Genomic DNA, 13,450 nt, shown 5'->3' with positions numbered 1-13,450 from the left:
GCATATAAACTAGTACGCCTGTTACAATATATAATAGTCAGCCTGTTACAACTCGGCCGTCCTGGCATTGAGATATTTCACTATCTCTGATATTTTACAATTGAAACATTTGCGGATCTATTGCTTACAATCTAGTACATATACTCGTACATATATCCTCTCTCGAGGATTGAATAGTGTGACCAGAGCAGATTCATATACCCTGCCCTGTTCATATAACTTTGAGCATAACAACATAATACTTAGAACTAGTGTATTGCATATAAACTAGTACGCCTGTTACAATATATAATAGTCAGCCTGTTACAACTCGGCCGTCCTGGCATTGAGATATTTCACTATCTCTGATATTTTACAATTGAAACATTTGGGGATCTATTGCTTACAATCTAGTACATATACTCGTACATATGTATACAATTCATTATTATATTATACTTCTATTTTTTCATCCAATGTCAAATGCTATTAACGCTCCAAACACCCTGATATGGGTTTCGAGATAACTAAAACCCATCAATATCTTTGATCAAATATCTGTCATTTTTCAAAATCTTCTCAATTACATAAGGTCCCTTGTTCTTTGGAACAAGTTTTCTCGCTACACCCGCCGTACTATTAAAGTTCTTAGCCATAACATAATTACCTTCTCTAAATTCGGTTGCGTTTTTATACCCGTTACTCGTAGAGTAAAAGGGTATACTAGATTCGTCGGAAAGTATGTAACAGGCAGAAGGAAGCGTTTCCGACCCCATAAAGTATATATATTCTTGATCAGGATCACTAGCCGAGTCGAACTAGCCATGTCCGTCTGTCTGTCCGGATGAACGCTGAGATTTCGGAGATATGGGAGCTAGGCTATTGCGACTTGGCGTGCAGATTTCTGAGCTTCTTACGCAGCGCAAGTTTGTTTCAGTAGAGTGCCACGCCCATTCTAACGCCCACAAACCGCCCAAAACTGTGGCTCCTACAGTTTTGATGCTAGAATAAAAATGTAACTGAAATGTAATGTTCTCATCAACACCTATGGATTGACCCAAAAAAAAGTTTGCCACGCCCACCCTAACGCCCATAAACCGCCCACAAACTTCAAAAAATCGTAAATATGAACGTGGATATCTCGGAAACTATCAAAGATAGAGAATTGGGATTTCAGATTTAGATTCTGTAGCCTTATACGCAGCGCAAGTTTGTTACGCGAATATGCCATGCCCACTCTAACGCCCACAAACCGCGAAAACCTGTGACGCCCACAATTTTTATGCTAGATATTAATTTTAACTGAAATGTATTGGTCTCGACAATACCTATCGATTGGTCCAAAAAAAAATTTGCCACACCCACTCTAACGCCCATAACGCTTAAATCTTTATACCGCCGGTAGGTGGCGCATTTTAGTCTCGCTTTGCTACTAGCATTTCTCTATTTAGCTGAGTAACGGGTATCTGATAGTCTAGGTACTCGACTATAGCGTCCTTCCTTGTTTTTTCTCGCATTTTAGTATGCTTCATTTTTCCTCTGCGAATGTGCTTGTGTTTCTTCAGCTTCTTTCCTAATATCTTCTAACGTTTTCCTAACCTCTATTTTATAACTACTCTCCTCTATTCTTTCTTTTAACTCATCACAAACTTTCCCCCTTTGAGTTATTCCAAGCAGCGTTTCACTAGGCCTCTGCTTAATACTATTGTGAATTGTATTATTCATCGAATACCCTACTTTTTCAATTACATTATCCCAATGTAAACCATTCTCTGGTTCCGCTAACTTCGCTATCATAGGTCCTTAGCTTCTATTGATTCGCTAAACTTGGCTGTTGGTCTGTTGCGATCCCGTTGAAATTTTAATATGCTTTATGTTATTTTCCTCCATAAATTTAGCAAATTCTGTCGAAGTAAACCAGCTTCCGCGATCTGAAATAACACATTTGAGCCTGCTATAAGCTCGAAAGTATTCTGTCAATGCATTTACTGCCTCTTTTGTATTCATTGTTCTGGTCGTAGGTTAGGTTAGGTTAGGTTAGGGCGGCTGTCGGACTATAGTCCGACACACTTAGACCTCAGTGGGTCCGTTGTGATACCGCATGATCTCGTTTCTTCCTTCTCTAGGGTCCCGTTTCTAGTAGTTTCAGCGTGTGTTAAGCTGATCAGCATGTCTTCCACCCGGAAGATTTAATAAAGTCACTTATGCTTTTGAGATTAATCTCCGATATTTCGGTAAGATCGTCGATGAAGGGGCTTCCTAAGTGTTTCAGTCTGAGTCTGCATAGGGCTGGGCAGAAGCAGAGAAGGTGTTCTACCGTTTCCACTTCTTCCTCATCCCTACAGCTTCTGCAGAAATCATTTTGCGGGGCTTTTAGCCTGCCGGCATGCGCGCCAACAAGCCAGTGGCCTGTAAGAGCTCGGATCAACATGCCACACTCTGTGCGGCTGAGCTTGAGTAACTCCGAGGTTTTCTTGTTGTCTATCACAGGCCATGTCTGGTGAGAGATGCGACACTGTGGTGCGTTTTGCCAATGGGTGTTGGCTAGTGTGTTGAAGTGGTTTTTTATGTTTAGCTTGCAAGTAGCCATGGGCATACCGACATTTTCCTCTCCTGGTAGGAGAGGCTTGGTGGTGCCCTGCCTGGCTAATTCGTCCGCTATGCAGTTGCCTACGATGTCCCGGTGACCCGGAACCCATATTAGGCTGATAGTAAACTGATTTGCCATCTCGTGGAGAGATCTGCGACAGTCTGCTATTGTACGAGAGTTGGTGTTTGTCGAGTAGATCGACTTAATAGCCGCTTGGCTGTCACTATATATGTTTAGATGTCCTCTCAGGAGGCTAAGGTTCCCTAAACAGGTTAGTGCTTCTTTTATAGCGTGGACCTCCGCCTGAAAGACGCTACAGTGGTTGGGGAGCCTGAATGTCTTCCTGATATCTAATTGTTCGGAGTATACACCTCCGCCGACTTGTCCTTCTAATTTGGAGCCATCTGTATAGAAACAGATTGCGTCCGTCGTGCCCGGTCGGCCCTGTTCCCATTCCTCTCTATCAGGAATCAGGGCCTCAAAGGGTGTGTGACTATATTCAATAGATCTGCATAGATCCGTGATTTTCGGAATTCTAGCATGGCCATGTAATTGGGCTTTCCACTGCCCTGTGTCCCTCAGTCGAATAGCTGCCGATTTGGCCCTTTCCATGCCTGCTAAGTCCAGGCTAGGGAGGTTCAAGATCGCATTCAGCGCTTCATTCGGGGTGGTTCGAAGGGCTCCACTAATACACAAAGCCGCCATTCGCTGTACTTTGTTTAGAGGAGTCAGTATGCATTGTTTGTGTAAGGCGGTCCACCACAGAGCCACTCCTTACAGTAGGATTGGCTTGACTACCGCTGTGTATATCCAGTTAACTATTCTTGGGGACATGCCCCATCTTAGCCCGATTGCTTTTTTACAGGAGTAAAGTGCAATGGTCGCTTTTTTGGTTCTCTCTTGGTTGTTTAAGCTCCATTTGAGGCGTTTATCTAGTACTAACCCCAAGTACCTGGCGTGATCGCTAAAGGAGAGATTACAATTGTTTAAAATGGGTGGGTTAAGTTGAGGAATTTTGTACCTATTCGTAAATAGAACAAGTTCTGTTTTCGAGGGATTTACCCCGAGTCCGTTCGCTATCGTCCATTCCGATAGCATTTTAAGTTTAGCGGTCATAAGATCGCAAAGTGTTTGTGGATATTTTCCATTAAAGATGATGGCGACGTCGTCTGCGTATGCCACGACCTTACAACCTCCTCCCTCCAGAATCCGCAGTAGTTTATTTACTGCGATATTCCACAAGAGGGGTGATAGTACACCTCCTTGCGGGGTGCCTCTGTTCACTAGTCTAGTCTGGGTTGAGGTCCCTAGTGTGGCTGTGACCATTCTGCTTATCAGCAATTTATGGATTAGTCTCACCATTGGCGGCTCAACCCCTAGTTCTGTGAGAGATTCTGTTATAGCGGTGGGAAGCACGTTATTGAAGGCTCCCTCTATATCCAGGAAGGCGATCAGTGTGTATTCCTTGATGTTGAGTGACTTCTCGATGCTGTTTACCACCAAGTGTAGCGCCGATTCGGTTGACTTACCTTTGGTGTAAGCGTGTTGTGCTTCTGATATTTGTGTTGGGTCTACGGTGGCCCTTATGTGTAGGCTTATCATTCTTTCAAACCTCTTAAGCAGGAATGATGTTAGGCTTATTGGCCTAAAATCCTTTGCTGTGGTGTGAGTGGCCTTCCCTGCCTTGGGAATGAAAACCACCTTTGTTTCTTGCCATGCTGTTGGTAGTTCTCCTACCGCCAGGATGGATTGGAAGATTTTTTTCAACCAGTTTATGGCTATTTGTCCTGCTTGCTGGATGTGAGCCGGTGTTATCCCGTCTGGTCCCGGCGATTTGTATGGTTTGAAACTATGAATGGACCATTTCATGTTGCGGTCTGATAGGAGTGGATCTATTTCGATTCCCTCTCCTGTTCCTGTTTCAGGTGGATGACCTGCTTGTTGGCTCCCCGGGAAGTGAGCGTCTAGGAGCAGGTCCAAGGACTCTTTACTGGAGTCTGACCATGATCCATCTGCTTTTTGAAGATAGCCCAAAGGCGCGGCTGTCTTAGAAAGTATTTTCCTGAGCCTAGCGGCATCAGTTGTTTATTCTATGTCAGAGCAGAAGGTCTGCCATGCCGTTCGTTTTGCTCTTCTAATGGCCTTTTTGTAAGAGGCTAGTTCATACTTGTAGTTCAGCCAATTGGTGTCCTCATTTCCCGCTTTTGCTCTGTTAAACAGGCATCTGCAGTTGGTTCTGAGGATAGATAGTTGTTGGGTCCACCAGGGGGGTTTTTTCCTTCCTCTTGGTTTCTCTGTGGGGCATGCCACTTTGAAGGCAGTGTTGCATGCCTCTGTGAACTTGTATACTGTTTCGTCCAGCTCATGTGGGTTTGTGATGCTTTCTGACGGTTACATGGGGAGGATATTTGTCAGAACTTCTTTGTACCTGTGCCAGTCTACTCGTCTGGGGTTGGCGAAGCTGTTACGGTTTCTATGAATCTATGGTCCGAGAAGGAGTGCTCGTCAGAGACTGCCCAGTTTTTGACTGCGCCTACGAGAGAATCTGATACCAAGGTTAGATCTATGATCGTTTGGCAAGCTTTAGTTATGAAAGTAGGGACATTGCCCCTATTGCATAAAAATAGGTTCGAATTTAGAATAAAATCAAAAAGAGACTCACCTCTGTCGTTGTTGTTAGGGCAACCCCACTGGGTGTGATGGGCGTTGGCGTCACAGCCTATTACCAATCCGTACTTGAGCTTTTCGCATTCCTCTGCTAGTCCTCTGACCAGCGCATCTGGGGGGTTTTCCTTCTCAAAGGCCAAATAGGCCGATAGAACCCTTATAGAGCCACTCTGCAGCTCCAGGCTTACTGCGGTGTTGTCTCCGTTGCTGTAATTGCGAAGTAGAAATATACTAAGATGCCTTTTGGCTAATATGCAGGTTCGAATTTTACCTTCTTTGGGGTCAAGCATAAGTTTGTATTCCTTTGTTCCTAGTCCAGCAACCTTGCCTCCTACCACCCAAGGTTCCTGTACGAGGACTAGGTCGGCTCCGCCTTCTGTCAGGCGAAGCAGAAGTGCAGCAGATGCTGCTTTACTGTGGTGAAGGTTTATTTGTAGAAGTCTTAGTGACATCTACAGCTTCAACCTCCACCACAGTGACGTCGGCCTCCTCTGTGTCGCTGAGGTCCACGTCCTCGATTGCCGGTCCGAGCGCACGCATCTCTCTGCTCAGCGACGAATCGGTAGAGTAGCCGTCCTCCGGCCCACCAGGTGCCTCCAACTCCTCAGCAAGCACCTGCTCGGCTGGGTTGCCGGCAGAGCTGCTAGCGGCGTTGGAGTCGCCCTTATACACTTTGATGTGTATCGCACTGAACCCGATGTTCAGCACTCCACGAGCAGTCTCGATCGGAGCTACTGACTCCTTGTTCAGGACCAAAACCGCCTGGTTGACATCCCCTTCATGCTCCTCCACCTTGACGACTTTCCAGTCCTTCGTGGGGAGGTGCGGGTTGCATTGTTGCAACATGAAGAGGATGTCCTCCGGCGTCTTGATCGCTGCTGGAATCCAGATCCTGGCTCGGGGTCTACTGTTCGCCCCTTCGTAAACCTCGCCGAGCTTGCTTGTCGCCATTTTGTACATGTCAGCCGACCGCTGACTGTCGCATGCTACCACCTTGACGCTGCCCTGGTACCAGCCCGCGTCCATGCAACAGGGCGAGGTGCCTGGCTTCTCTCGTACCATGCGCAGGCAAATGAGGGAAAGGTGGGACTCCACTGCCTTCCACTTGTTTCTAGGGATCCTGCTCTCCGGATTTCCCCTGTCAATCAGGCCGAGTAGTACACGATTCTTCGTGATTTCGGCGAAAGAGACCGATGGCTGGAGCTTTGATCTCTTCGCCGATGGCCCGGGTAGTTCGAGGGATCGCTGCCTTTTCGCCTGAGTCGCCTCTTGAGTGGGCTTTTCCTGCCCGTAGTTTGGGAGCACCTTCCTTGCCCACTCTACCTTCTTTAGCCATTCAGGCGAAGGCGTGGCAACGGTGCTCCTGGTGTGTGAGCGCAGAGTCTGGGCGGCAGTCCGCCTTTCTGCGTATGTATATTTTGCACCAGCGGGTGGCCCGAGCGCCTTGGCAGTGCCTACCGTTGCTTTCGGCGCAGATGAGCACGTCGGTGGCTTTCTGCCACCCATCATCCCCAGTTTGGGATGCGGCCCTTTCTGGGCCGTGCTGGTATGGAAGGTGGAACCAGTGTTCGTCTTATCCATGGGTTTTTCAAGAGTACCCGTCTCTGTGTTTTGTGTTGTGTTGTTTGTTTTCTTGATATGTTCCATAATTTGGTCCCACGAGTTGCGGAGAAGGGGAAAAGTCCGCCCGGGCAGAGATCCGCGATGCCCGGGTAAGGCGATAGTTAGAACAGGGGGTCGCCATGTCCCTGAGCACACCGTTTGAGACTGGGCTATTTTTGATCCGGGCCCCCAGCCAGGCTGACTCTTGGCACGGTCCGTATTACACCGTAGTCCGGCCCGGAGTGAGATGTTGTTTGGGAGGGGAGTTGGGTAGGTGTTGTGTTGGGAGTGGGTTTGTGTAAAGCAACTATTTAGATCAGTGGTCGGCAGCGGCCTATCTAGTGAGCATAGGGAAGTGTTCTGCCCATCCTCTGCTCGCTCACGTATAACGTACATGTTCGTGTGACTTCGGCATGGGTCTTCGGGTAATTTTTTTCTCAACTTCGGCTCGCTTTTTTGTTGCTGCGGCAGAGGATCTCAGTGCAAAGCAGAGAAACGTCTCGCTTCAGCACGCCGCGCGCAAACTTCGTGTTTGTTACACTCACACTAATACAAGGCAAACTTGTGATGGTATGTGTGTGCCGACCACTGATTTAGATGCGGCTGAACAACTCGCATCGTCGGTATTGCTTCGTTGCAAAATACCCGCTGGCTGTCCGGGACTGTTTATTTACTGGGGTTTCCGTCCACGGTACCGTGTTTGACTTATCCCACCAGCATATTCACAGTTGACCTCGAGAGAGGTCGTCCGCTATCCGCAACCTGCGACCCGCTCGGTTGCCCCAGCTAGGCGACTTTGGAACCATCTCACAAGTTCCTCAGCCGAGTGTTTTGGCCGTATACAGCCTAACAAATTTTGTGAACCCATCTACAACAGCTAATATGTGCTTTTTCAATATACTATTATCCACAGGTCCATAATGATCTATGTGAATGATTTCGAAAGGCTTATGGCCCTTTGGGATACTGTGCAAGTATCCATCACCTTTGCCTACCTTTGGAGAATATGCTATACACTTCAAACAATTTTGAACATGATCAGAAACTTTACTCTTCATGTTTGGAAGCCAGTAGCTTTTTCCAATTGCTTCTATCGTTTTGTGTCGTCGTGATACTTATATAAAACATGATCCTCCATCCGATTCGGCACATAAAATAAAATCCTCTTGTCTTTACTTTTCTTGTATATAACACCATTCCTCATTTCAAACCATTTGTGCTCACTATTTTCTAAAATGTTCCTAATCTCTTGTATTTTATCATCTTTTGATTAGCCCAATGCACCTTTCCACCTTTGCAGTTGTAGCAACGCGTCTCCTTGCTCGCTTTATCGGTTTTCGAAGACTGCACCTTGTTGCTCCCAGCAGCCCTTGTTGGCAGCATTATGTCAGCGAAAGCTCTAAGCATCCTTCCAGGATTCTTAAAGCACTGTAACTTGGCCTGCGTGCGTAAGTTAATCGTCGGTATGCCAACAATTAGTCCATCCAGTAGCTCGTCCTCCTCCTTGTTGACATCTCGGGCCAGCCTGCTCTTCTCTTCAAAGTACATCGCGAATTTTTCATTCGGTTGCCACAGATTTTCGCATTATGTCTGCCTTCGACTCGTTACCACCAAAAGCAAGTTGTAATTGCTGCAGCAACTCACTCGTTGGTTTAACAAAACGAGAAGGATCCGCATGCATCCACTTCAAAGCGCTGCCTTTTAGTTTGCTGATCAGCAACTTCGCTGGGTGTCCGATAGGTCATACAACGTGGATATGTTGTCCCATTGGGAGGTCCAGGATCGTACAGGAATCTTCTCGGCCAAGTCCATCAAAATTTCCTTGGCTAGATTAAATCCAGCTGACGAAAACTCAGCCCTCTCCACGGGGCGCTGTGTCACGATTTCGTCAGAAGTTCGATGCGCATCTCTGCCATTGTTGTCACCGTAATCTGCGCAGCCAAGTTGTTGCAAGTTCTCGAAATTTCCTTGTAGCATGTTCGCAGAACCGCGGCTTCCCTCGCCAACTCGCTCTTAAATTCTTAAAATTCTGCGAATTGTGGCCTTTGGCGCCACTGGCTGAACTGACGCTGTCGACTTCCTTGTGCAGAAATTCTATAAATTTCTGGGCCTTCTCGATTTCCAAGCGCAACTTGTCCATGGTTTCTAAGCCACAAATCGGCTCCATCGGACCATGTCTAGGCGGTCTAGGCTGCCAGCGGAAATGCATCGCAGCCGGTAATCACGCCATGTTGGCAATTAAGCTTTCCAGAGCTCCCCTGGTACAGCTGATCATGCCAGCCCTGGTCAGTTGGCATTCCCAAAATAAATACTAAGTAAGCTGGGCTTACTAACATCTGTGGTTTGAAACCAAGCATAACAGCGCTATTCTAGTACAGCTGATTACTATCGCCAAAAAACAAGAAAGGAAGTTAACTTCGGCCAGCCGAAGTTTGAATACCCTTGCAGCTATAAGAAATAATCAATGTTAGTAACACTATGTTACATTTTAAGGATGGTTGCTAGCTTCAGTGATATTAAAACAATTTCACGTACTCAGCCCCCACACCACGTCAAGGTCACAATCCACGAGGTGGAAAATATTATAATTTATATATATATATGTGGGATGCGGTACTGGAGAGACAAGGACCACTAGAAGCGGTCTCGCCTACTGATCTAATATCTTTCCCTTTCTGTACTCGATATTCCTAAGTAACACTCGATATTCTTAAGTAATATTCGATACCCAGTTGCAACGTGAGTGTAAAGTGGCAACGCACCGCCATACTCACTAGCTGCCAGAACCTCGCAAAGTACAGTTCATAAGCACACGTATATTTTTGTAAAACCTAAGTTAATCAGTCGAATGTGAATAAAGCATATCATCATACTATTTAAGTCAGCGTCATCTTTTCTAAAAGAGGACCCTGCAATTTTTGGGGGCTCAACCGAGATGTAGCCATTCGACAGAACTTTAACCTTGGCAAAAAACACGTGGAGTGCGTGCAGAGAGCTGGTGAAATTGAGCAAATCGGCTAGATATCTTCAAATCGTCATAAGCAATTTGGCTGGAGTGTGACAAAGAAGGCTGGCGCAGAAAGCAGACACAGTTGGTGGCTTTTGCAAAGGCAAGAACTTGGAGAACGAGCGGACGAAGTGCTGAAAGGATTAGGAGGCAGCGAATCGTGGCTGGAGATCTGGGAAGCAGCAGACACGGGCTGGAAGCAGTGGAGATACAACGAGCAAGACATTGGATCTGGTGTGGTCATCGGAGCGTGCGTGCAGGATTGTGCAAGCGGAAGGCTGGTGCACAGATCTTGGCAGCAGACGAAAGCATCCAGAAAGTTCCAGTTGAGTTTGGAAGTCTTCATTGTATGTGTGACGCTACAAAAGCGGGAAGCGTGGCAAAGAAATACGACGACGACCAAAAGCGACATCATTGAGCGAGTGGCTGAACTTTTGGAGGAGTGTTGCCGGAAAGTTTATTTCAAGTCGTTTGTAAAGTAGTGGGGTAACATTGAAATCAAGCAGTTCCAGAGACAGGGTGGTTAATCTATTTACAATTTGCTTTTGATACTAAATTTAAGAAAACATTGTTTAATCTTAATAATCTACAGGACCAAGTTGTAAAATGGAGAAAAACGAGATCTTGGCACTGCGAGTTGAAGAGTTGCGTCGGAAGTTGTCGGAGTTGCAATTGGGTACGACTGGATTAAAAGCGGAATTGCAAGAGAGGTTGTTGACCTTCTATGGTCTAAACAACGATGGTGAGTCGGAAACGGAGGATAATGGTGAAGATGGTCTATCAGTAACGTCCGCAGAAACCACTATAAATCGGCCAAACGCAGCAGGTTGGCATCAAGGACTAGGAAATGAAAGGCAGGGTAGATCATGGTTCACGTTGAAAGATGTAGAGGGCAGTGTTTCGCAGTTTTCTGGGTCGAGTTCTCCAGATATAAACCAATGGATAGGAGAGTTGGAGGATTGTGCAGCTACAGTTGAGTGGAACCCTTTACAGTTGTTTGTGTATGCAAAACAGTTGCTTAGTGGAGCAGCAAAGATGTTTGTCCGTAGCCAGAGGAATATCAAAGACTGGGCAAGCTTGAAATCGGCTTTGTTGGAGGAGTTTGGAATCAAGTTATCCTCAGCAGAAGTTCATCGCAGGTTGGGAAAACGACAGCAGCATAAGGGTGAATCCTTGCACGAGTTCCTTTATGCTTTTATGGAAATTGCAAAGCCCATTTGTTTGGAGGAAGAAAGTTTGATCGAGTATTTCGTTGAGGGTATCCCAGATGCTAGATCAAATAAGGCAATGCTATACCAGGCCAGAAACCTTAAGGATCTTAAGTTACAAATCGACGCGTATCAAAAATCCCGTGGATCATCCAAACCAGTTAACAAGTATGGTCTACAGGGTAGCAAGGCTGTGCATGTCACAAAACAAGATGCGGTAGGTGGATCAGTTAGGAAATGTTTTCGGTGCGGAGATTCGTCGCACATGAAGAAAGACTGTCCCGTGAAGGAGAAATGTTTTAAATGCGATCAACCAGGACACCGAGCAGCGCAATGCAAAGCAGATGTACAGGTCAAAACAGAGAGAGCAACCAATGTCGTCCAGGACGATAAAGTCGTTTCACAACCATCGCGTGAGTCCTTTTCTTCAAGCTTGGAATTGAAATCTGTGATGTGTAGGAATTCAGAATTCAAAGGACTTGTGGACACAGGTGCTGAATTGTGTTTGATGCGTAGGCGTGTGTTCTTGAAGCTAGGCGTTGGAGTAGGCAGTCTGATGGGTCGTCAGAGAGTTTTGACAGGTATCGGTGAAAGTCAGGTGCTAACATTCGGAAGCTTCGTTACAAAGGTCGTTATCGATGGAATCGACATGTCGGTCGAGTTTCATGTCATACCAGATGACGATATGAAGTTTGACGCAATCTTAGGCACAACAATCTTAAACAGCATAGACATGATGGTAACCAAGTCTGGCACTATATTTTCGCCAAGAGTTCAAAGTGTTCAGCAAAGACCAACGACAGGATCAGACGATAACCAGGCAGGGCAAAGTACTTGTATGCAGCTAATTAGTGAATTCGAAAGTCTGTGCATGATCAGCACGAAAGACTCTAAGACAGTTTCAGCAGTAGATTTAGAGCACTTGAGTCAGGAAGTAGCTTCTGAAGTGGAGTCATTGATCGAAAATTACAAGCCAAAAAGAAATCTCACTTCACCAGTCGAGATGAAGATCTTGTTGACGGACGAGTTGCCTGTTTTCCAACATCCGAGACGATTAGCTTATTGCGATCAGAAAATTGTCGATGACCAGGTTCAAGAATGGCTAGAGGAAGGGATAATCAAGCCTAGTACATCCGAGTTTGCTTCGCTAGTGGTGCTTGTAGATAAGAAGAACGGGAAGAAGCGCTTGTGTTGCGATTACCGAAAGTTAAATGAAAAGATTGTCCGAGATAACTTCCCAACAGCTCAAATGGACTGTGTGATCGAAAAGCTGCAAGGTGGACAAGTTTTTACAACTCTAGATTTGACTAATGGTTTCTTTCACGTTCCTGTTTCGCCAGAATCCCAAAAGTATACATCGTTCGTAACTCAGAGTGGTCAGTATGAGTTCCTGTTTGTACCCTTCGGTATAACAAACTCTCCAGCAGTGTTTACCAGGTTTATCATGGCAGTTATGCGTGATTCGATTAAGAACGAGGATGCGGTTGTATACATGGACGATGTGATCATTTCGAGCAAGAGTATCGATGAGGGCGTGCAGAAGTTGAAGCGAGTTTTGGAAGTGGCACAAGGAAATGGCTTGCGCATAAATTGGAGTAAATGTCAGGTGTTGAAGCGCAAAGTTCACTTCTTAGGCTATGTCGTTGAAAACGGTACCATCAAGCCAGGTAATGAGAAAACTCAAGCAGTTGCTGATTTTCCGATTCCGCGCGACAAGAAAGGAGTCCAAAGATTCTTAGGATTGACGTCATACTTCCGTAGGTTTGTGGAAGGATACGCCGTAATTGCCAAGCCGTTGTCTGACATGTTACGCAAGGAGGTAAGATTCGAGTTTCAAGACCAGCAGTTAGCAGCATTCAAAAAGCTTAAGGAAGCGTTGATCAGTGGACCAGTTCTGAAGCTCTATAATCATTCGCTGGACACAGAAATTCATACCGATGCATCCAAGTTCGGATTTGGAGCCGTTTTGCTTCAACGAGATCCCTGTGATAACTTGTGGCATCCAGTTTTCTACATGAGCCGTAAAACCAAGCCGTGTGAAGAAAAGTATCATTCCTATGAACTGGAAGTACTTGCAGTTATCGGAGCCTTGGTAAAGTGGCGGGTGTACGTTCTAGGGAAGAAGTTTAAAATCATTACGGACTGTAACGCTTTTACCATGACCATGAAGAAGAAAGAGATTCCGCTCAGAGTGTCTAGATGGGCGATGTACCTACAAGATTTCGATTACGAAATAGAGCACAGGTCAGGTTCGAAGATGAGACATGTCGATGCGTTGAGTAGGGTGTCATGTTATACGTTGACTGACAGTTTGTTTCATCGTTTGCGGGAAGCACAGCTGTTAGATGAGTGGACGAAGGTGCTCAAAAGTGTCGTTGACACCAAGGGCTATGAAGA

General features: G+C 46.0%; 1 pseudogene; it reads right to left on the bottom strand.

The window, feature by feature from the left end:
* Positions 1 to 2,161: 2,161 nt before the first annotated feature.
* Positions 2,162 to 8,386, bottom strand: LOC139353699 (uncharacterized; annotated as a pseudogene).
* Between the last annotated feature and the right edge of the window lie 5,064 nt (positions 8,387 to 13,450).

The sequence above is a fragment of the Drosophila suzukii genome, chromosome Y, assembly GCF_043229965.1.
Source record: "Drosophila suzukii chromosome Y, CBGP_Dsuzu_IsoJpt1.0, whole genome shotgun sequence".
Taxonomy (NCBI): Eukaryota; Metazoa; Arthropoda; class Insecta; order Diptera; family Drosophilidae; genus Drosophila; species Drosophila suzukii.
The sequence above is the reverse complement of the archived record's forward strand: the minus strand, read 5'-3'. Positions and strand labels throughout refer to the sequence as shown.